Source organism: Scyliorhinus torazame, chromosome 11 (genome assembly GCF_047496885.1).
Source record: "Scyliorhinus torazame isolate Kashiwa2021f chromosome 11, sScyTor2.1, whole genome shotgun sequence".
NCBI lineage: Eukaryota > Metazoa > Chordata > Chondrichthyes > Carcharhiniformes > Scyliorhinidae > Scyliorhinus > Scyliorhinus torazame.
The window spans coordinates 192262529-192284175 of record NC_092717.1 but is presented as its reverse complement, the minus strand read 5'-3'; the positions used below and the strand labels follow the sequence as shown (position 1 = coordinate 192284175).

General features: G+C 46.6%; 1 protein-coding gene across 2 annotated transcripts in view; it reads right to left on the bottom strand.

Annotated features, from left to right (window-relative positions):
• Positions 1-21647, bottom strand: part of map3k22 (mitogen-activated protein kinase kinase kinase 22) — a 206841-nt gene that overhangs the window by 162995 nt on the left and 22199 nt on the right. The gene's annotated exons all lie outside the window — the stretch shown is intronic.

Genomic DNA, 21647 nt, shown 5'->3' with positions numbered 1-21647 from the left:
TAACATGGATGGTATGTCACTGTGAGGGATAGTTGTGTCAGGGAAAGGAGAGCTTTCCATACGTTAGTAGCTTAGGGATAGGACAGTTAGTTATAAAGTTTCCTGTACCCTTTCCAACTTAAGAGGAGCATCTTCTACCACATATAACAGACTGGTAACTTTAGGTTCAGTCAGTCGTATGACTTTATTCCTTATCTACAGCTCAAAGGTTACCAGAGCCTGTTGTTGTGTCATTTTGTAAGAAAAGAACAGAAGATGAGAGGGGATTAACATTCAAAGATCAGTGAAGTCTCCCAACATTCTGGTCGACATTTCTTCTTCAACAAATAGCACACAAAAAAATCAACTAGTCATTCATCTGGCATTGATGAAACAGAATGGTGGATTAAAAATTATGTGAAGAGCTTTGAGACATTTAAAAGATGTGGCGTGCAATTCTCCGGTCCCCTAGCCTTGTTTTTCTCGGTGCAGCGTCATTCCCTGGTGGTGGGATTCTCTCTTCCTGCCGCTTGTCAATAGATTTCCCGTTGAAGCTGCCAGGTGCGCTGTCAGCGGGAAACTGGCACCGATTCATTTTACATTATTTTGAGTACCCAATTTTCTATTCCAATTAAGGGCCAATTTAGTGTGGCCAATCCACCGAACCTGCACATCTTTGGGTTGTGGGGAGTGAGACCCTCGCAGACACGGGTGGATAAAATTCACTCATAATTGTGAACAACATAGCAATACCAATTAAGGACACAAAATGGCCTAGTATGGTTAAGGGCACTAAGCCACGGTGATCAAAATGTTCCAGGTTCCATCAATGGACTCTTCTGATCTCAGTTAGTGCAATAATTGTGACACTAAACAGAATTGAGTCAGCAGAAGTGATATAGAAGTCATCAACTCAGTTGTCATCATCACATTTCTGTACTACACTCTGTCCTGGACTGATCAGTGACATATGTTATGATTGTAGACCAAGCCACCAAGTTATTGATAAAATCTGGTTCGGGACCAATAATGTTTTGTATAAAGTAGACTAAGTTTGAGAACGTTGATGCAACAGTCAAGAAAGCACAACAACGTCTCTACTTCCTACGGAAGCTAAAGAAATTTGGCACGTCTGCATCGACTCTCTCAAACTTCTATAGATGTGCAATAGAGAGCATCCTATCCGGCTGCATTACAGCCTGGTATGGCAACTGTTCAGTCCAAGATCGGAAGAAACTGCAGAGTGTGGTGAACTCAGCCCAACGCATCACACAAGCTTGCCACCCCCACATTGATTCTGTATACACCTCCCGCTGCCTCAGGAAGGCAGACAGCAATATCATAGACCCCTCCCACCCAGGCATTGCCTTCTTCCAGACCCTTCCATCAGGCAGAAGGTACAGATGTCTGAAGACCCACACATCCAGACATAGGAACAGCTTCTTCCCCACAGCTACAAGACTCCACAATGACTCCCCCTGGGACTGATCAGTTCCCTGTAAGAACACTATTCACGACGCCCTATGCTGCTCTTGCTCATGTATTTGCTTTGTTTGGCCCTTGTTCCGCACTGTAACCAATCACTGTTTGTCGATGTACCATTTGTCAATGTTCTCTGTTGATTTTCTTTTGTCTACTATGTACGTACTGTGTACGTTCCCCCGGCCACAGAAAAATACTTTTCACTGTACTTCGGTACATGTAACAATAAAATCAAATCAAACAAAACCATAAGATTCTATAGATTTTGAATACAATGTCAGAATGATAAAACAAATTCAAATATCTATCTGATATTCTAACATTCAGGGTAAATATGAGGTACATGTAATATAAATGGAGTTCTGTTTAATTTATGCAGATTGAGCTCTAGTGATGTTTTGAAGACCACATGCTATTTTTAGGAGGCTTAAGCAGTGGTTGTTTCTTCACCAGGGCAAAGCCGTCAGGGTCAAAGTGCCAGGAGAGCACGAGAAAAAAAGTTTCTTAAACTTACTTAAGAACATAGAAGGATAAGTCCAAGCCTAAAAGGAACCTTTAACAACCCCCCTGCCACGATCTTCACCACCCCCACCCTGAGCATTTACCTTTTGCCAGGGTAGAAGTGTCAGCCGTGGATGAGTTTGTAGAAAACGTGCCAATGTTGAAGGCTCTGGGTTCAAGTCCCACTCCAGGTCTCGTGCATAAAATATCAAGCCTGACCCTCCAGTGCGGTACTGAGGAAATGCTGCACATTCACTGGTGCCGTTTGTCAGATAGGATGTTAAACCAAGAGTTTATTTGTTCTCTCAAGTAGACATAAAATAACTAACTGCACTATTTTGAAGGGCGTTATCGCCAGTGTCTTGGCCAATACAGGGGTAGCATGTGGTGCAGTGGTTAGCACTGGGACTGCGGCGCCGAGGACCGGGTTCAAATCCCGGCCCTGGGTCACTGTCCGTGTGGAGTTTGCACATTCTCACCATGTGTGCGTGGGTTTCACCCCCAAAAAGATGTGCAGGTTAGGTGGATTGGCCACGCCAAACTGTCCCTTAATTGGGAAAAAAAGAATTAGGTAGTCTAAATTTATTGGCAGCACAGTAGCATAGTGGTTAGCACAGCTGCTTCACAGCTCCAGGGTCCCAGGTTCGATATCCGGCTGTGCTGAGTCTGCGTGGGTTTCCTCCGGGTGCTCTGGTTTCCTCCCACAGTCCACAGATGATTTGGAGGCTGGTTTAGGGGCTGGTTAGTGGGCTAAACAGCTGGCTTGTAATGCAGAACAAGGCCAGCAGTGTGGCTTCAATTCCGGTACCGGCCTCCCCGAACAGGCGCCGGTTTGTGGCGACTAGGGGCTTTTCACAGTAACTTCATTGAAGCCTACTTGTGACAATAAGCGATTATTATTATTATTAAGATGTGCGGGTTAGGTGGATTGGCCATGCTAAATTGCCCTTAGTGCCCAAAAAGGTTAAGTGGGGGTTACTGGGTTACGGGAATAGGGTAGATAAGTGGGCTTGAATAGGGTGCTCTTTGTAAGGGGCGGTGCAGACTCGATGGGCCGAATGGCCTCCTTCTGCACTGTAAATTCTATGAATATTAATCCCTTGATCAACATTACAAGAACACATTATCTGGTCGTTGTCATATTGCTGTTAGTGGAAGTTTGCTGTGCGCAAGTTAGCTGCCCTGTTTCCAACAGTATAAAGCAGCTACACTTTAACGTATTTAATTGGCTATAAGTGCTTTGCGATGTCCAGTGGTTCTGAAAACGCTTTATTTTTTGGGGAGTAAGCCGCTCTAGTCTCCAGCATGTGACCTCCGAGCTGCCCAGTTAAAAAAGCCAAGCAGCCACCTCCCAGCAAAAGTCCCAGCCATTTCAATCGTGGCGTCAGCAACACACAGGACATGTCCAGTTTCCTCGCATCACCCCTGAATCAGCCGGGCGCACACTGGGCCACGTTCTTGCCCTGGGGTTAAAATCAACCCCCGTATGATGTGTGTAGATCATTGGAGCAGAACTGGATGCAGTGTATTCCACATCTGAATGAGCCGCTGCCTTCAGAGAGTGGAAAAAAATGTGGAGGAGGAATATATCCTGTTTTATTTTTCAAAATAACTTGTTTTTGAAGATCTCATTTCAGTTTCCATCCCTTTTAAAGCTGCATACACGAGTAATCCAAATTTACGTAGATATTATGTAGCAATAGGACTTCCTGAACTGTTGACCACAGAGCTTGACTTGGACAACAGCTAGGCAGAAATCGCACTCTATTGTGACGCTAATGGACCTCTGGACAGAAGACCAACAACAAAAGGAACAAGCAAACACCCTCACCCAATACCTTCCAAGGTGCTTTCTAACTGGAGGTGGGAGTCTGTGAGCAGGGAGAAGTGATAATGGGATTATAAACTGTCAGCACGTCTGAAAATTGAAACCCACATGATTTTACTTTCTTTTTAAAATAAATTTAGAGCACCAAATTCTTTTTTCCGATGAAGGGGCAATTTAGCAATGCCAATCCACCTCCCCTGCACATCCTTTTGGATTGTATGGTGAGACCCACACAGACACGGAGAGAACGTGCAAACTCCACATGGACAGGGACCCGGGGCCGGGATCGAACCCAGGTCCTTGGCGCCATGAAGCAGCAGTGCTAACCACTGTGCCACCATACTACCCCTCAGATTTTACTTTCTAGCTCGATTGTATAGGTCCCCCCAGACAGCAGTCAATAATAATAATCTTTATTATTGTCACAAGTAGGCTTACATTGACACTGCAAGTTCGTTACTATGAAAATCCCCTAGTCACCAAACTCCGGCGCCTGTTCGAGTACACGGAGGGAGAATTCAGATTGTCCAATTCACCTAACAGCACGTCTTTCAGGACATGTGGGAGGAAACTGGAGCACCTGGGGAAAACCCACGCAGACATAGGGAGAATGTGCAGACTCCGCACAGTCAGTGATCCAAGCCAGAAATCGAACTTGGGACCCTGGCGCTGTGAAGCAACAGTGCTAACCACTGTGCTAACCACTGTGCTAACCACAAGCAGCATTAAGCGCTGCTGGAGACCTGAAAAAAGTCTCAGGTCAATAGTTGCGAGTTGTGGTGGTACAAAATTGGTGGAGGGATTTAAAGTCAGGGGCTAAGCAACTTTGTGAGGTCCTTGAGAAACACTCACCTTGCAAAACTGAGAACATAATATCTAAAGTTAGATGGGATTCAAGATTGGGCGACTCTTGCTGAAAAATCCCGAGTGTGCTAAGAATTAGACTAATAACCAATTTAAGGTTATCAATCAGGCTCACAAGGTGGATCACTTCTGCTTGCTAAAATCTACATCTATTCATATGCAGAGCCCAGTCCTCTGCAAGCAGAAAAAACATATCCAGGCTTTGTGCCTTTTTTGAATTAAATAAAAGTTTGGGGAATAATAGTTCCTTGGTGCATTCTCCATGTCAACACCTCAACCAGATTTGACTTGCCAACCAATCAGCATCCTGTTTTCATGCAGTATAAATTGTTGTTCCCTTTCAAATTCAGCAATTGTGCATCTGTCCTGACGAGTGCAAAACGATAAGTTTTGACAGAAAATCTATTTTTTCAGCAACAACATGGATTCATGGTAATTAAGGGTATCAAGTGCAGAGCAGTCCTTATTTTTAAGGACTTCACCGGCAAGGCTAATATTTATTGACCATCCCTAACTGCCCCCAAGAATGTGGTGGTGCCTTCTTCACAACTGAGTGGTTTGCTAGATTATTTCAGAGGACAGTTAAGTCAACCTCATTGCTGTGGATCTGGTCAGAATGGGTAAGAACAGCAGATTTCCTTCCCTAAACAACATTACAAAACCAAATGGATTTTTAATGAAAGTTGTATTATTTAATGATCATCATTACTGACACTGGAGGTAGATTGGGCTGGATTCTCCGATCTGGGGCTGTGTCCCCACGCCAGCGTGGGAACAGAAGAACTGGCGCAAAACGGGCACCGATTCACTGTTTTGCTGGGGGCTAGCAGGACGGCAGCATAGAGCACCCGGCTCTAGCTGCTGATACGCCCCGGAGAATTGCTGGGTCGGTGGCCGCACATGCGCATGGCGGTGGCCTGCAGTGGCCGCGGCGTGCTGCATGACGGAGGCCGCTTGCGGACCCGGCCCGCCAAATTGTCCCCTCGTTTGGCCGGCCCTACCCCCCCCCCATAGTGCCCCCAGCCCCAAATAATGTCCCCCCTGCCCGCGGATCGACCCTCCCCTGTCTATGGTGGCGCTGGACTGAGTCCACAGCCGACAGGCTGAGTTCCCGACGGGTGAGACCCACGCCTTTGGAAACACGAGCGGTTGGGGCAGAACATCGGGGGGGGCAGGCCTCAGGCAATGTCCTGATGCCGTCGATACGTGGCGCGCCGGCTTTGGAGGGGGCGATGCATCGCGAAAGCGGCCCCGCCCCCGATTCCGTCGGAAACTTGGATTCTCCGGCTGGTCGTTGGACGCGATTTGGGCGTCGGCAACCGGAGAATTCAGCCCAATAGCTTTTGTTTCCAGATTTATTTAATTGCTTGAATTAACGGGTGAGATTTTAACTCATCTTGAAATCCATCCACCACAAAGTTAAAGTCGAGCCCATGTCTCTGGATCACTACTCTCGGCCTCTATATTGCTAGTAAAATAACATGATCAATATGTTGCCCTAATGACAGCAGGCTGAATTTCAGGGTGCTGAGGTCAAATGCAACATCCCAACTACTGCCAATGCTACTGGGTAGTAGTGGTGATCTGTCCAAAGGCATGTCCTCTGTTCATTTCTCCACGACTCAAGGTCTTGTGCTTTCTTCTTCATCTACACATAAGACCATCCAATGTTTATTTCAATGAATGACATGACTAGGGAAAAGTACACAAGTTGGCTTTCCACTGCCTTCCTCATGTGAGCTTATAGGAAACACAATTATCCTCCCAAAGGGACCTCCGTCTGTAAGTAGCTGTTATCTCTCAAGGTTCTAGCTCTTGTGCCACCATCACCAATGTTTGCTGGTTCTACTGTTGACCATGGCTTGTAACATTTACCTGGGTGAATGCTGAATACAGGGTTAAAGGCAGGATTCTTGGAAGTGTGGAGGAACAGAGGGATCTTGGGATCCACGTACATAGATCCCTCAAAGTTGCCACTCAGGTTGATAGGGTTGTTAAGAAGGCGTATGGTGTGTTGGCTTTCATTGACGGGGGGGATTGAGTTTAAGAGCCACGAGGTTTTGCTGCAGCTTTATAAAACCCTGGCTAGACCACACTTGGAATATTGCATCCAGTCCTGGTCGCCTCATTATAGGAAGGGTGTGGATGCTTTGGAGAGGATGCAGAGGAGATTTACCAGGATGCTGCCTGAACTGGAGGGCATGTTTTATGAAGAAAGGTTGAGGGAGCTAGGGCTATTCTCACTGGAGCGAAGAAAGAAGAGAGGTGATTTGATAGAGGTGTAGAAGGTGATGAGAGGCATGGATAGAGTGGATAGCCAGAGACTATTCCCCAGGGCGGAAATGGTTGTCACGAGGGGACATAATTTTAAGGTGATTGGAGGAAGGTATAGGGAAGATGTCAGAGGTCGGTTCTTTACACAGAGAGTGGTGGGTGCGTGGAATACACTGCCAGCAGAGGTGGTGGAGTCAGAGTCATTAGGGACATTTAAGTGACTCTTGGACAGGCACATGGACAGCAGTAAATTGAAGGGGTGTAGGTTAGGTTGATCTTAGATTAAGACAAGTGAATGTTCTATGTTCTATGGTTGGCACAACATCGTGGGCTGAAGGGCCTGTACTGTGCTGTACAACATGTTCTACGTTCTATATAACTTAACACAAATGAACAGACATGGGCAATACAGATCTCCGTGGCACAATCCCACACGAAATGCTGCCTTTGACTACTGCAGCATAGTAAAAACTTGAACAAGTCCTTCATCAACTCCGCAGGTAAATCCATATCTATCTAGTACCTAAGCTATAGACCAACAAGGTCCCAGATTCATGCTCAAATCCATTTTAACTCATCTCATCGAGGCTATTGGTGGGGTTACTATAATTAGCCTCAGCACTCCTGGACTTGGGGGGGGGGGGGGGCGGGGGGGGGGGGGGAGTTAATTGACCAGTATTCTGTTTCCTTAGCTTGATCAAATAACTCCACTCGAAGCAAATTGTAGGGACGAAGGTACAGAGATTGGTTCTAACATTCTCCCACAATGATGTAGCCAGCCAATACTGACTGCTCACACAGAAGAATGAGTACATGGATATTGTAACTAAGCTGCTAATAGCTCTCATGAGTCAGTGCTACCAGACAGTAGGAAATTACAAGAAACCCACATAAAACAAAGTGCAAGTTATTTTTTTAAAAAGAGATTCGCCCCACGTCGGCACTCATTATCTGCCTGATTTGCTGCATTTAAGTTCAGTTGTGCAAATAGGTGCTCTAAAACACAATTAGGGTAGTCAAGCCCTGCGCTTAAACAAAACATACTTTCCACTCATTAATACAATGCTGGTTTACTTTGCCAATGTGTTTGCAGAACATCATGCTGTGGGGCCATCTATTCAACAAGCGAAAATGAATGATGTGAAAGTGCATCTGCTTTGAATCAGATTCTTCAACTGCAGCCAAATCTCGCCATCAGATCTTCCATAGCCCAGAAAGAAAAATACCAGAAAATCCTGCAGGGACTGGTTTCCTCTGATTTTTGCAACTGTTTACGTAGGTTTGCTGAGCTCCGAATAGCATTACAATCGCAGGGTTAGACACATTTAAAAACAACCTGCATTTGTATAACATCGTTAACACTTAAAATATCCCAAGTGCTTCAAAGGAGTGCTTTAAAACAGTATTTGGCACCGAGCCACATATAAAAGGGCAGAAAAGACAAGTTTTAGAAGCATTTTAAAGGAAGAAAGAGAGGTAACCACACACAAACTGAAGCACACACAAACTACTTCAGCAACATTTAAAAAATATTTGTAAGAGAGCATACTAAGAAAGAACTTTGCATTTAGAGATCGAGGTTCCAGGGAACATTATGGCCCCCATGTTTACGGGGAGGCGAGAGAGGCAGTTTTGCTGTCAGGAAACCTGGAAGAATGGGTTCCCCTTCAGGCCATGCTGCAATTAACAGCAATTAACCCAATTTTTGAAATATGCTTCCTGGCTTGGCTGGTGAGGAGGGAGAGAAAATCAAGGGAGGGAGATGGTGGGGCCTGTGGGGGGCCACAAGCTAAAGATACTTACCACTCGATCCGACTCTTCACACCTCCCTTCAACTATTGGGTGGTCACCTCTATAACTGATACATAAACCATTGTATTGGTTTTAGCCGTAACACAAATAGGTCTTATTTTGTAATTTCAGTGAACATTGCTAAAGCATTTTGGGGTGAATTCTCCACCTTCCAGCCACATGTTTCTCAGCAGTGCGCCATCATTGGTAGTGGGATTCTCCATTCCTGCCACTGGCCAATGGGATTTCCCATTGTAGCCACCCCACTCCGCCAGGAAGTCCTCGGGTGGGAGTGCGCTGCCAGTGAAACGGAGAATTCATCTATCTGGGGAGCTGGAAAGGGGTGTAGTAATTTTTAATTTAGTTTGGCCAACACTAGCAAGAGAGTAATGTTAATGCCCATTCCTAGGTACATTAAGTTAAGAGGTGACGTAATTGAGGCATACAAGATGATCAGAGGATTGGATAGGGTGGACAGTGAGAGCCTTTTTCCTCGGATGGTGATATCTAGCACGAGGGGACATAGCTTTAAATTGAGGGGAGATAGATATAAGACAGATGTCAGAGGTAGGTTCTTTACTCAGAGATTAGTAAGGGCGTGGAATGCCCTGCCTGCAACAGTAGTGGACTCGCCAACACTAAGGGCATTCAAATGGTCATTGGATAGACATATGGACGATAAGGGAATAGTGTAGATGGGCTTTAGAGTGGTTTCACAGGTCGGCGCAACATCGAGGGCCGAAGGGCCTATACTGCACTGTAATGTTCTATGTTCTATAATGCAATTGTGGTCTCCGGCAATCTCCTGGATATTAAGGTAATGCATCCCACAAACCAGATGATCGCACAACATGCTAGTAAGCACCGTCCCGAATCCCAGTGTTCAGCAAGCTGCCAAAGCCTGGCTATGAATGCTGAGACAGGCTCTTCATTGTCCCTCACTGCAGAGTTAACTTATAACATTGGAGGATAATCGAGGGCCTTGGGTTGAAATATTCTTTAAGCAATTTCACTACCTGGTCAAAGGTCTTTGAGTCAGGTGCTTAATCAAATTCTACATCTGGGGCCCACAATCTGTCAGAAATATCACCATCTGCTTATCCTTGCCTGTGATCTTTTTCACAGTAAAAAAAAAATGAAGCCATTCAATGTACGGACTCTAACCCTCAACCCTTGGTCAAATGGGTCTAGTTTCCCAATGATAGGAATTTCCACTCACAGTTTAAATGATTCAGACTCTAGAGGGAGATTCTTTACTTTCTCAACTGCTCCTTCCTTCCCCGCTCAATTCACGATGACTGTCGCCTGCAATTCAAAACTTTTACCTTGTTGCCAATGTAGTGGCTCGAGACATACACTGGAGGCTCCAGTAATTAACAAAGGGGTTTATTGATGAAAGGCAAAGGCAGTTAAGCAACAGGCACAGAACGCTATACAACAGGTCATAATATTTCGACTCCCTGTCCCACACTGCCCGGCGGGTCCTTCTCCCAGGGCCCCACGCAAACTCCCCATTGGCCAAGATTCATGCGCTGCAATGCAATTAGCCCCGAGCCGCTCACGTGGTCCATGGTACCCGCCCCCCTAAAGGGGCCGTGCTAGCACACACTGGGTACAGCAGAGGCTATGGATCCGAGCAACATTCCGGTTGCAGAGTACGGAAATCTTGGGCTCCATAACTGGCAACACCCCTAGCCAAGCTGTTCCAGTACAATAACAGCACAGGTATCTATATGGCAGGGTGAACAATTGCACAGGTATGTTCTATCAACAAAAGGCCCAAGTCCAATCCCAAGTCAATTAGCACACCATTGGTCTGCTCTCAATTATCAAAGTGATGGAAAGTGTCATCAATAGCGCTATCCAGCAGAACGTATTCAGCAATAACCCTGTTCACTGATGTTTTTTGGTTTCCACCAGGGCTACTCAGCTCTGAACATCATTACAGCAGTGAGGGCAGCACGGTGGCGCAGTGGTTAGCATTGCTGCCTTACGGCGCCGAGGTCCCAGGTTCGAACCCGGCTCTGGGTCACTGTCCTTGTGGAGTTTGCACATTCTCCCCGTGTTTGCGTGGGTTTCACCCCCACAACCCAAAGATGTGCAGGCTAGGTGGATTGACCATGATAAATTGCCCCTTAATTGGAAAAAATGAATTGGGTACTCTAAATTTAAAAAGAAAATCATTGCAGCAGTGGCCAAAACATGGACATCAGATTGCTGGAAAAGGAGCCATGTTGCTGAAGTTTTTCATCTTGCACTCATCAGGAGAAACACAAGAATGTCAAATTTCAAATGATCACAACAATTTTATACTATAAGAGAAAAGGGTGCCGATTGAATATACATATGAAAATGCATGCATATGAATTAAGAGCATGAGTAGGCCACTCAGCCCTTTGAGCCTGCTTCGCCATTCAATAAGATCATAGCTGATCGGATTGTGTCCTCAACTACACTTTCCTGCCTACCCCCGATAACATTTCACCCCCTTTCGAAGAAACTACCAAACAAGTGGTGGATTGGTAAGTCGACTCTGATTAGTAACAAAATTCAAGTTCTGTATTACCATGTCACCATCCGGAAAAAGGAAGTAAATTTCAAAGATAAGGTGAGATGACTACTTAGCACATCATAGCATTCAAATTAATGGCCAAGTGCTGGCAAATGGGATTAGGTAGACAGGTCAGATGTCTTTCATGCGTTGGTGCAGACTCGATGGACCGACGGATCTCTTCTGCGCTGTATTATTCTGTGATTCTCTGAGAGTGACTACCCTTGACATCATGGCAGCATTTGATTGAGTGTGGCATGAAAAGGCTCTGGTAACATTGAAGTTAAGGGAGCAAATGCAACAATTGATAGAAGATGGTATTGTTGCTGGAGGCCAATCATCTCAGTGCCAGGACATTGGTGCAGGTATTCCTCAGGCTAATGTCCTGGACCCAACTATCTTCAGCTCTTCCATGAATAATTTTTCCCTCCAACATAAAGCCAGAAGTGTGGACTTTTGCTGATGATCGAAGTGATCGTAAACATTTGCAACTTCTCAGATATGAAGCAATCTGTGCCAGCCTGCAGTAGACTTGGACAACATGTAAACTTGGATTGGTAAATGAAAATACCATTTACACCACTGAAGTCCCAGGAAATGACAATCTCCTACAGAGGAGAAACTAACCATTTCCCTTTGATGTTCAACAGCATTAGCATTGCTGAATCCACCACTGTCAATATCCTAGGAGCTAACCATTGACCAGAAAATTAACTGGACCATCTATATAAATACTGTGGCTAAAACAGTAAGCCAAAGGCTTGGAATTCTGCAGCAAATAATTCACCTCCTGATTTTGCAAAGATTGTCCATCATCTACAAGGCATGGCATATTCGCCACACGACAAAATGAGTGCAGCTCCAACAACAATTAAGAAGTTCAAGACTATCCAGGACAAAAAACCGGCTTGACCGGCGCCCCACCCCATGCGCAACAATAAACATTTGCTATCTGCATGATTGGCACACAATGTGTACCATGTACAAAATACACTGTACAAACTTGCCACGGTTTTTTGATAGCACCTTCCAAACCTGCGACCTCCGCCATCTAATAGAACAAGGGCAGCAAACACACAGGAAAACCACCACCTGCAACTTCCCTGCAACCCACACACCATCCTAACCCGAAACTATATCACCGTGCCTTCCTTGTCACCAAGTCCAAATCCTAGCACCTCCTCCTTAACAACAGTGTGGGTGTATCCATACCGTATGGATTGCAGCAGCTCAAGGAGGAAAGTTCATCATTTTCTTAAAGCCAATTAGAAATAGGTACTAATTGATGGACTTGCCAGCCATGTCCACATTCTATAATGAATAACAAAAATATACTTCTTGGATATCTACAACTTGGATGTGAACTTGAAAATGAAAAAATAGAAAGGATATGGGAAAAGTAAGATTAATTGGATGATTGCTAATTTGATTTCATGAAGCTGCCACAGGTACAGGCACAAGCAGCTGAATGGCCTTTGTCTGTGCTGTACCATTCTACTTGCGTAATGGTGTAAAGGGGAAAGTTAAATTTCCACTTGCACAGATAAATATATATTTCTGTAAATATTTGATCCTCCAGTCGTTCAGCTAAAAGGAAACCATGAAGCACCTGGGTCTCACTTGTGTGCACAAGTCAGCAGCAGTAATGGCAGGATAACACACACTCACTCAACGCAAGCAAGCAAGCATATTTAAGATCAAATGCAAATTCAGCATGCAGTATTTACTATTTGCTGGATAGATTACAACAATTTACCAAGATTATTTGACGTTGCCTCCCAAGCTTGAAACCCTTTTCAGCAGAAATGAACTACATAGCATCTAAGGTCCTCTCCAAGTTGTACATGATTCATGACTTGGGCATATATTGCTGTTGTTACTGAGTCTAAATCCTGACACTTCGAGCCTAACATTCATCACTACAGGGACTTCAGTACTTCAACAAAACCCACTGTCTTAAAGGATGGACAATAAATGCAGCCTCTTCCGCATCAATGCACAGGTCAAATATCAAAAAGAGTGAGATAACAGATTCAGGACTTGCCTTGCAGCAAGTTCTTAATCTTAGCTGAAACACTTAAACGCTTCAATCAAATTTTTTTTAAAATTAGCATTACTATTTTTTTCTCTCCTTCCCGAGGTGCAGGAACAAGGTCAACTCCACTTGTGATGACTGCTTACAGTATCTCAACCAAATGTCATGTTATTTTAACTTGTGAGCCAAGACAACAAGTAATCAGGCATCAGAGGGCCCCGTTTCATTTTCTTGAAATAAATAGATCTTCCAAGGTGTAAGTGAACCTCAACCCACCAGGGGATGTGGTGGTGTGGGTGAAGAGGATCAAAACATTACCTTCAGCACATAGTAGTAATAGGGTTAGTTAGTAAATCGATACAAGTCCTCTACTTGCCCTGTTACCAAATCTACAATCCAGTAAACGTCTGATCCCTCCAGAACAAGCAAGTCAGTTCTGAATTGACTTACGTGCAATAACATAGAAAACTCAGGCAATCTATGCACATAAGTGTCCTCCCACTATAATTCCCTCCCCCGTCCCCACCTCATCTCTCTCTCTTTTTCTCCCCCATATATGCATTAAGTATCCTGCCAACCCAGATAGTTCGTTAAAAGGATTCCCAGATAGTTCAGAGAAAGGATTCCCAGCAGTGCTTTATATTAATGGGGGCATCAAGACATGTTCTCATACCACCATTTGCAAAACAAAAAGAATAATGTCAGAACCGAATAAAGTCATCAATCACCCTTTGCTTAACTTTCTGAACATGAATTGAATATTCCAATTTGTACTTCCTGGTCTAGATTCTGCTTTTCTCCTCCAACCAAGCAGAAGCAAGCTCGTCCGCGACTGCCATATTCGGGTCTGGGACCTCACCCCCTGCGTAAAATTCAGCCCCAGTGGAATCTCTTTATGCAGTCAGTTATGATCTGCCTGAAGTGGTGATGGGAGCAGATTGAATAGTTACTCCTCGCTGTGGGCCAAATGGCCTTTCTGTGCTCTATAATTCTATGGCAAGGTGTTTGATTGTCTTTTGCTTAAACTATTGCAATTTATATGGTGAAGGTGCAGTTTATATGGTGAAGGTGCACCCACAATGTTACTCGGAAGATTGTAATTAACAATATTTGTCATACTGGATTGGATTTGTTTATTGTTATGTGTATTGAGGTACAGCGGAAAGTATTTTTCTGCGTGCAGCTCAAACAGATCATTTAGTACATGAAAAGAAAAGATACACAATAGGGCAACACAAGGTAGTGTTAGAATTAAATTTTAAGGGATTAGTACAGTTCTAGATGCAAAAATATGATCTGTTTGAGAGAGCTCGCAGAGAGTCGCCACGCTCCGGCGCCATCTTGAGATTTAGGGCAACATAAGGTAGTGTTAGAATTAAATTTTAAGAGATTAGTACGGTTGATAGGAGATGTAAAAGGAGGATCAGTTTGAGAGAGCTCGCAGAGAGTCGCCACGATCCGGCACCATTTGGGCTAACTCCAATTGTTGGCAGCCAGAAATCAAGATTCAAACAAAAAGACATCCTTAAAGCTTTGCCGAGGTTACTCTGAATTTAAGTGGAATATCACTGATGGTGAATCCATCTTTGAAATTAGTCAGGAAGCTGTTTCAAACACTGTCAGTTTCTTGTAAACAGCAACACATTTGCTCACAGCACAAATTCCAATCATGCGCCGGTGAACACAAATATTCCTATACTTTACAAAATGAAAAAGTACTTTGCTCAGGCATTCGTGGATCCAGCAAATAAACAATCTGTCTCAAAACCGAGGCAGTTATTTAAAAAAATACATTTCTTAGCAGCAATCCAAATGATTTTATTAAGTTCTTGCGCCCCTGATTAAAATATTTGGACAGTTTATTTAAAGAACAATTTTTCATTCTCCAAAGGTTCTTCCTCAGAATTGGCCTTGATCTCCTATTTCCACTACTGACCTTGTAATTTTCGGGAACTGCAGTAAGTTACAGGCTGGCAGTCGGTAGAAGAAACTCCATCCTCTCTGAGCCAGATGATTTTGTGTTGCCAGCTTATGTAACTTCTGCTGAAAATAGTTACTATTTCAGCAGCAACTTGTACTTATGTAGCACATTTTTAGATATCAGGATGTTCCAATGTGTTTGCAGGAATGCTTTCAAAAGAAAATTGATACTGGCCCACAAAGGGAGATATTAGAGTGGTAGGTTTTAAGACCATTACCAGAAGACCATGAGACATGGGAGCAGAATTAGGCCACTCGGCCCATCGAGTCTGCTCCACCATTCAATCATGACTGATATTTTTCTCATCCCCATTCTCCTGCCTTCTCCCCATAACCGCTGATCTCCTTATTAATCAAGAACCTATCTATCTCTGTCTTAAAGACACTCAGTGATTTGCCCGCCACAGCCTTCAGCGGCAGAGTCCCACAGATTCACCACCCTCTGGCTGAAGAAATTCCTCTTCCTCTCTGTTTTTAAGAATTGTCCCTTCAGTCTGAGGCTGTGCCCTCGGGTTCTAGTTTTTCCAACTGGTGGAAACATTTTCTCTACGTCCATTCTATCTAAGAGTGTATTGAAGGAGGAAAGGGATATAAATGGGAAAAGAGGTAGAGAGGTTGAGGAGAGAATTCTAGGGCATGGGATTGCAGTAACGATCTAGATAGGTCTTTCCTGCCAGTACACAGCCTCGTTATCACAAAGACCTGCAAATGCATCCTGCCAGCAACACAATTAAACTAGGCACCCAACGGCCCTCAGATGAACTGCAGGATATCGAGGAGGAACTTTGACCTGAGAGATACAACATATAGGCAACGGCATGTGGATACAGACTGGCATCCATCAACCAGGTTCTAGCTATTGGTCAAATTGTACTCCCTGCCGAGTGGGCTCCAGAGGTAGGGACTCCCACCCATCTCCTGGATTCAGTCTATAAAGTCAAGAGGAGATGCAGATGTTGGGCAGGTTTGTATCTCCAAACCCTGCCCCAGCTATGTAGCCAAAGAACAAATAAAACAGATGCCAGCCCTCCACAGAAAACATCAGCAGAGATCATCCCACAATACCAGTAAGGGACTGCTTCATGTCAGGCACTTGTGGCAGACTTTGCCTTTCCAGAGACCCATCTGGCCTCAGCAAAGATCTGAGGCTGCAATCCCATCATCTAAAATCAATGGAAAAGCAGGCAGTGCAGAGGAGATAAAGATTTTACAGAGGAATATAGATATGCTGGGAGATTGGGTCAAAATTTGGCAGATGGAGTTTAATGTGGATAAGTGTGAGGTTATCCATTTTGGACGAAAAAAAAGACAAATTATTATCTACATGGAAAGCATGGAAAGCAGATTCAAAATGCATCTGGGCAGAGTGATCTGCGTTCTTTGTTCATGAATCGCAGATAGTCGGTGTGCATGTAATTAAAAAGTCAAATAGAATGTTAGCGTTTATTGCAAAAGGACTGGAGTATAAAAGTAGAGAAGTATTGTTGCAATTGTACAGGGTGTTGGTGAGGCCACATCTAGACTATTGTGTCCAGTTTTAGTCTCCTTATTTGAGGAAGGATGTGGTGGCATTGGAGGCAGTTCAGAGGAGATTCACTAGATTGATTCTGGGGATGAAAGGGTTGACGTACAAGAAGAGATTAAACAGTTCGGGCTTATACTCGCTGAAGTTTAGAAGGATGAGAAAGGATCTGATCAACGGATATAAAATACCAGAAGGGATTGATAAAGTAAACATAGACCAGCTCTTGAATGAGAGGTCACAGATATAGGTTGAGAGGCAGTAGATTTGGAGCTGAGATGAGGAGGAACTACTCCTCGCAGAGGGTGGTAAATCTATGGAACTCATTGCCACATAATGTGGTGGAATCGGAGTCATTAAATGGTTTCAAGTAAGAGGTAGGTATATTTCTGATTTTAAAAATGGGTTAAAGGGATATGGGGAAATGGTAGGAAGGTGGATTTGAGACCAGAAAGAGAGTGATTGGCAGATGGAGCAGGCTCAAGGGGCAGAATTGTCCACTTCTACTCCTAATTCCTATGTTCCTACCTCTCACAGATGGAAGGACACCAATTGCTTTAGTTAAAGATGGGTGGGTCTCTCAAGGAAATTCACCTCCAACTTATGCTTGCCTTGAAATTCCTTTTATTTCCCATTTATCGTTGACTATTTTGTATTCACTTTGTTTCAGCCTAATCACCCATTCTCTTTCAGTCCGATATTTAGGTTTTCCTTACCTAATGTGACCTTCTATATATTTTTTGGATTGTTTTGTTCTGGAAAAAAAAGTACATTAACACTTCAACGTACATTTTTTCTCCTTCCTGCTCTCTCACACATCTACTTTGAAGCAGTGAGTAAATTTCCTCTCTTCAAATTGCTAGCGAATTAAAAACGCAGCAAACCGAGTCTGACCTGAGGCTTAATTATACAAAGGCGCAAATATCCTGCCTGTCAGGATAAAGCCTTGGGGCTTGTGGTAGTATCAGGTATTGCGGTACCCGAGAGGCGTATAGACCATTGGGTAAGCCTAGCAGCTTGCCATTGGATGTTTGGTATGTGGCGCCGCCCTGACAGGCGGGGTATAAGACCAGATGACGTCCCAGCAGCCCTCATTCTGTGCCGAAGCTGCTGGGGAACAGATCTAGTCTATTAAAGCCTTCAGTTATGATACAACCTCGTCTACAACCTCGTCTGCGAGTTTAATTGATTGTGCACCAATTTAATAGACTACTCTTGAGCTGAAAGAATGGACCTCCGAATCAAGCCGGAGTGTCTACAACTCAGCCCCCACGTGGAGAACTTGGCTGCGATTTTTAAGCACTGGCTGGCGTGCTTTAAAGGCTACCTCGGTACGGCCGGAGGCACCCCCTCGGGAGACCAAAAACTGCATCTTCTGCACTCAAGAGTAAGCACTGGAATCTTCTCCCTCATCGAGGAGGCGGAGGACTATGATGATGCGGTCGAACTGTTGAAAGGACATTATATACGCCCTGTGAACCAGGTCTACGCACGTCACCTGCTTGCAACTAGACGGCAAAGCCCAGGGGATCGCTGGAGGACTTCTACCGTGCGCTACTAGTGCTAGGCAGAAACTGTGGCTGCCCGCAAGTTTCGGGCAGTGAGCACATGGAACTTCTAATCCGGGATGCCTTCGTAGCAGGTATGAGCTCTTCAGAGATCCGACAAAGACTTTTAGAAAAGAACACCCTGGGACTGAGAGAGGCCTGGCAGGGTCCTTGGATGTTGCCTCCCATAACGCGCAGTCCTATGCGCCCGACCGCACGGCGGCCCCCTGGGCTGCGTGGCATCCTGCAGCGGCAGCCCCACTGACCTTCCCCGTGTCCCCGCAGGCCTGCACTGTAAGACGGTCCGCTAGCGCCAGCGCTGCCCAGCCCGCACCTTCACCCTCAAAGGGCCATTTTGTGGAGGTCTGCCAAGCACGAGCCGTGGGCGCGGTCTCCAACAACTCCGGACCGCCGCGGCAACCTTCCCTTCGGGCCCCAGGCGGCCAGCACTCACCGCCACCCCCTATCCGAGGACCACGCCCGACCCACGGCCGCGGCCATCTTGCCCCTCGGACACCACGCTGGACGGATGGGCCCCGCCATTTTGTCCATCCCCGCCGCCATTTTGTGCATTGCCGACCACCATGTGCGATCCAAGGGAGACGCCACCTTGGATGGGGCCCCAGGCCCCCAGCACAGCCGTCTACATGCTGCCCGATCACAACCCGCAACTGCTCCATCTGGCCTCGGTGACGCTGGACCAAAATCGACCTCGGACACTCGCAACAGCAACAACGACGATCTTCATCAACGGCCACGAGACGTCTTGCCTGATCGATTCTGGGAGCACGGAGAGCTTTATACATGCTGACACGGTAAGGCGCTGTTCACTTGTTACCAAAGAATCTCCCTGGCCTCCGGGTCACACTCGGTGGAGATAAAGGGGTTTTGACTAGCAAACCTCACTGTCCAAGACAGGAAATTCAACAATTTCCGCCTTTATGTCCTGCCGCACCTCTGCGCGGCTACACTCCTGGGGTTGGACTTCCAATGTAACTTGAAAAGCCTCACTTTTAAATTCGGCGGCCCTATGGCCCTATAGCCCCCCTTACTGTCTGCGGCCTCGCGACCCTTAAGGTCGACCCGCCTTCCCTGTTTGCGAACCTCACCCCGGATTGCAAACCCGTTGCCACCAGGAGCAGACGGTACAGTGCCCAGGACCGGACCTTCATCAGGTCGGAGGTCCAAAGGCTACTGAGGGAAGGGGTCATTGAAGCTAGCAACAGTCCCTGGAGAGCTCAAGTAGTGGTGGTAAAGATCGGCAAGAAGCATAGGATGGTCATTGACTACAGTCAGACCATCAACAGGTTTACGCAACTGGATGCATACCCTCTCCCCCGCATATCCGACCTGGTGAACCGGATCGCGCAATACAGGTCTTCTCCACGGTGGACCTCAAGTCCGCCTACCATCAGCTACCCCTCCGCACTAGTGACCGCACGTACACTGCCTTCGAAGCAGATGGGCGGCTCTACCAATTTTTAAGGGTTCCCTTTGGTGTCACTAATGGGGTCTCGGTCTTCCAACGCGAGATGGACCGAATGGTTGACCAGTCCGGCTTACGCGCAACGTTCCCGTATCTTGATAACGTCACCATCTGCGGCCATGACCAGCAGGACCACGACACCAACCTCCGAAAATTTCTCCAGACCGCGAAAATCCTTAATTTAACGTACAATAAGGATAAATGCATCTTTAGCACCGACCGCCTAGCCATTCTCCGCTACGTAGTGCAAAATGGAGTTATAGGCCCCGGCCCTGAACGCATGCGCCCCCTTATGGAGTTCCCCCTCCCTCACTGCCCCAAGGCCCTGAAGCGCTGCCTCGGGTTTTTCAGTTATTACGCCCAGTGGGTCCCCAATTATGCAGACAAAGCCAGACGCCTGATCCAGTCCACAACCATCCCCCTGTCGACGGAGGCCCGCCAGGCCTTCTGCCGCATCAAAGCAGACATTGCAAAGGCCACGATGCGCACCATCGACTAATCCCTCCCCTTCCAGGTCGAGAACGATGCGTCCGACGTAGCTCTGGCCGCAACCCTCAACCAAGCGGGCAGACCCGTGGCCTTCTTCTCCCGTACCCTCCATGCTTCAGAAATTCGCCATTCCTCGGTCGAAAAGGAGGCACAGGCCACAGTTGAAGCTGTGCGACACTGGAGGCATTACCTGGCCGGCAGGAGATTCACTCTCCACACTGACCAACGGTCGGTAGCGTTCATGTTTGACAATGCACAGCGGGGCAAGATAAAGAACGACAAGATCTTGTGGTGGAGGATAGAACTCTCCACCTACAACTACGAGATCTTGTACCGTCCTGGGAAGCTAAACGAGCCTCCCGATGCCCTGTCCCGCGGCACGTGTGCCACCGCACAAGTGGACCGCCTCCGAGCCCTCCACGAGGACCTCTGCCACCCGGGGTCACTCGCTTTTTCCACTTCATTAAGGCCCGCAACATGCCCTACTCCATCGTGGAGGTCAGGACAGTCACCAGGGACTGCCAGGTCTGCGCGGAGTGCAAACCGCACTTCTACCGGCCAGAGAGGGCGCACCTGATAAAGGCTTCCCGCCCCTTTGAGCGCCTCAGCATGACCTTCAAAGGCCCCCTCCCCTCCACCGACCGCAACACGTATTTCCTGAACATGATTGACGAGTACCCCGGTTCCCGTTCGCCATCCCCTACCCCGACATGACCACTACCACTATCATCAAGGCCCTCCAGGGTATCTTTACACTGTTCGGGTTCCCCGCGTACATACAGTGATAGGGGGTCCTTCTTTATGAGCGACGAACTGTGTCAATTCCTGCTCAGCAAGGGCATCGCCTCAAGCAGGACAACCAGTTACAAGCCCCAGGGAAATAGGCAGGTAGAGAGGGAGAACGGAACGGTCTGGTAGACCGTTCTACTGGCCCTGCGGTCCAGGATTCTCTCAGTCTCCCGCTGGCAGGAAGTCCTCCCTCCACGCCATTTGGTCACTGCTCTGTACAACTACCAATCAGACACCTCATGAACGTCTCCTTGTCTTCCCCAGGAAGTCCTCCTCCGGGACCTCGCTCCCAACCTGGCTAGCGACACCCGGACCCATCCTGCTTCGGAAGCACGTGCGAGTGCACAAGTCGGACCCGTTGGTCGAGAGGGTCCACCTGCTGCACGCTAACCCCCAGTACGCCTACATGGCGTTCCCTGACGGCCGGCAAGATACAGTCTCCCTCCGGGACCTGGCGCCCGCCGGATGCCCACACGCACCTGAACCATTACCTCCACCCCCTCCCCCCCCACAGCACCTCACCGGGGGG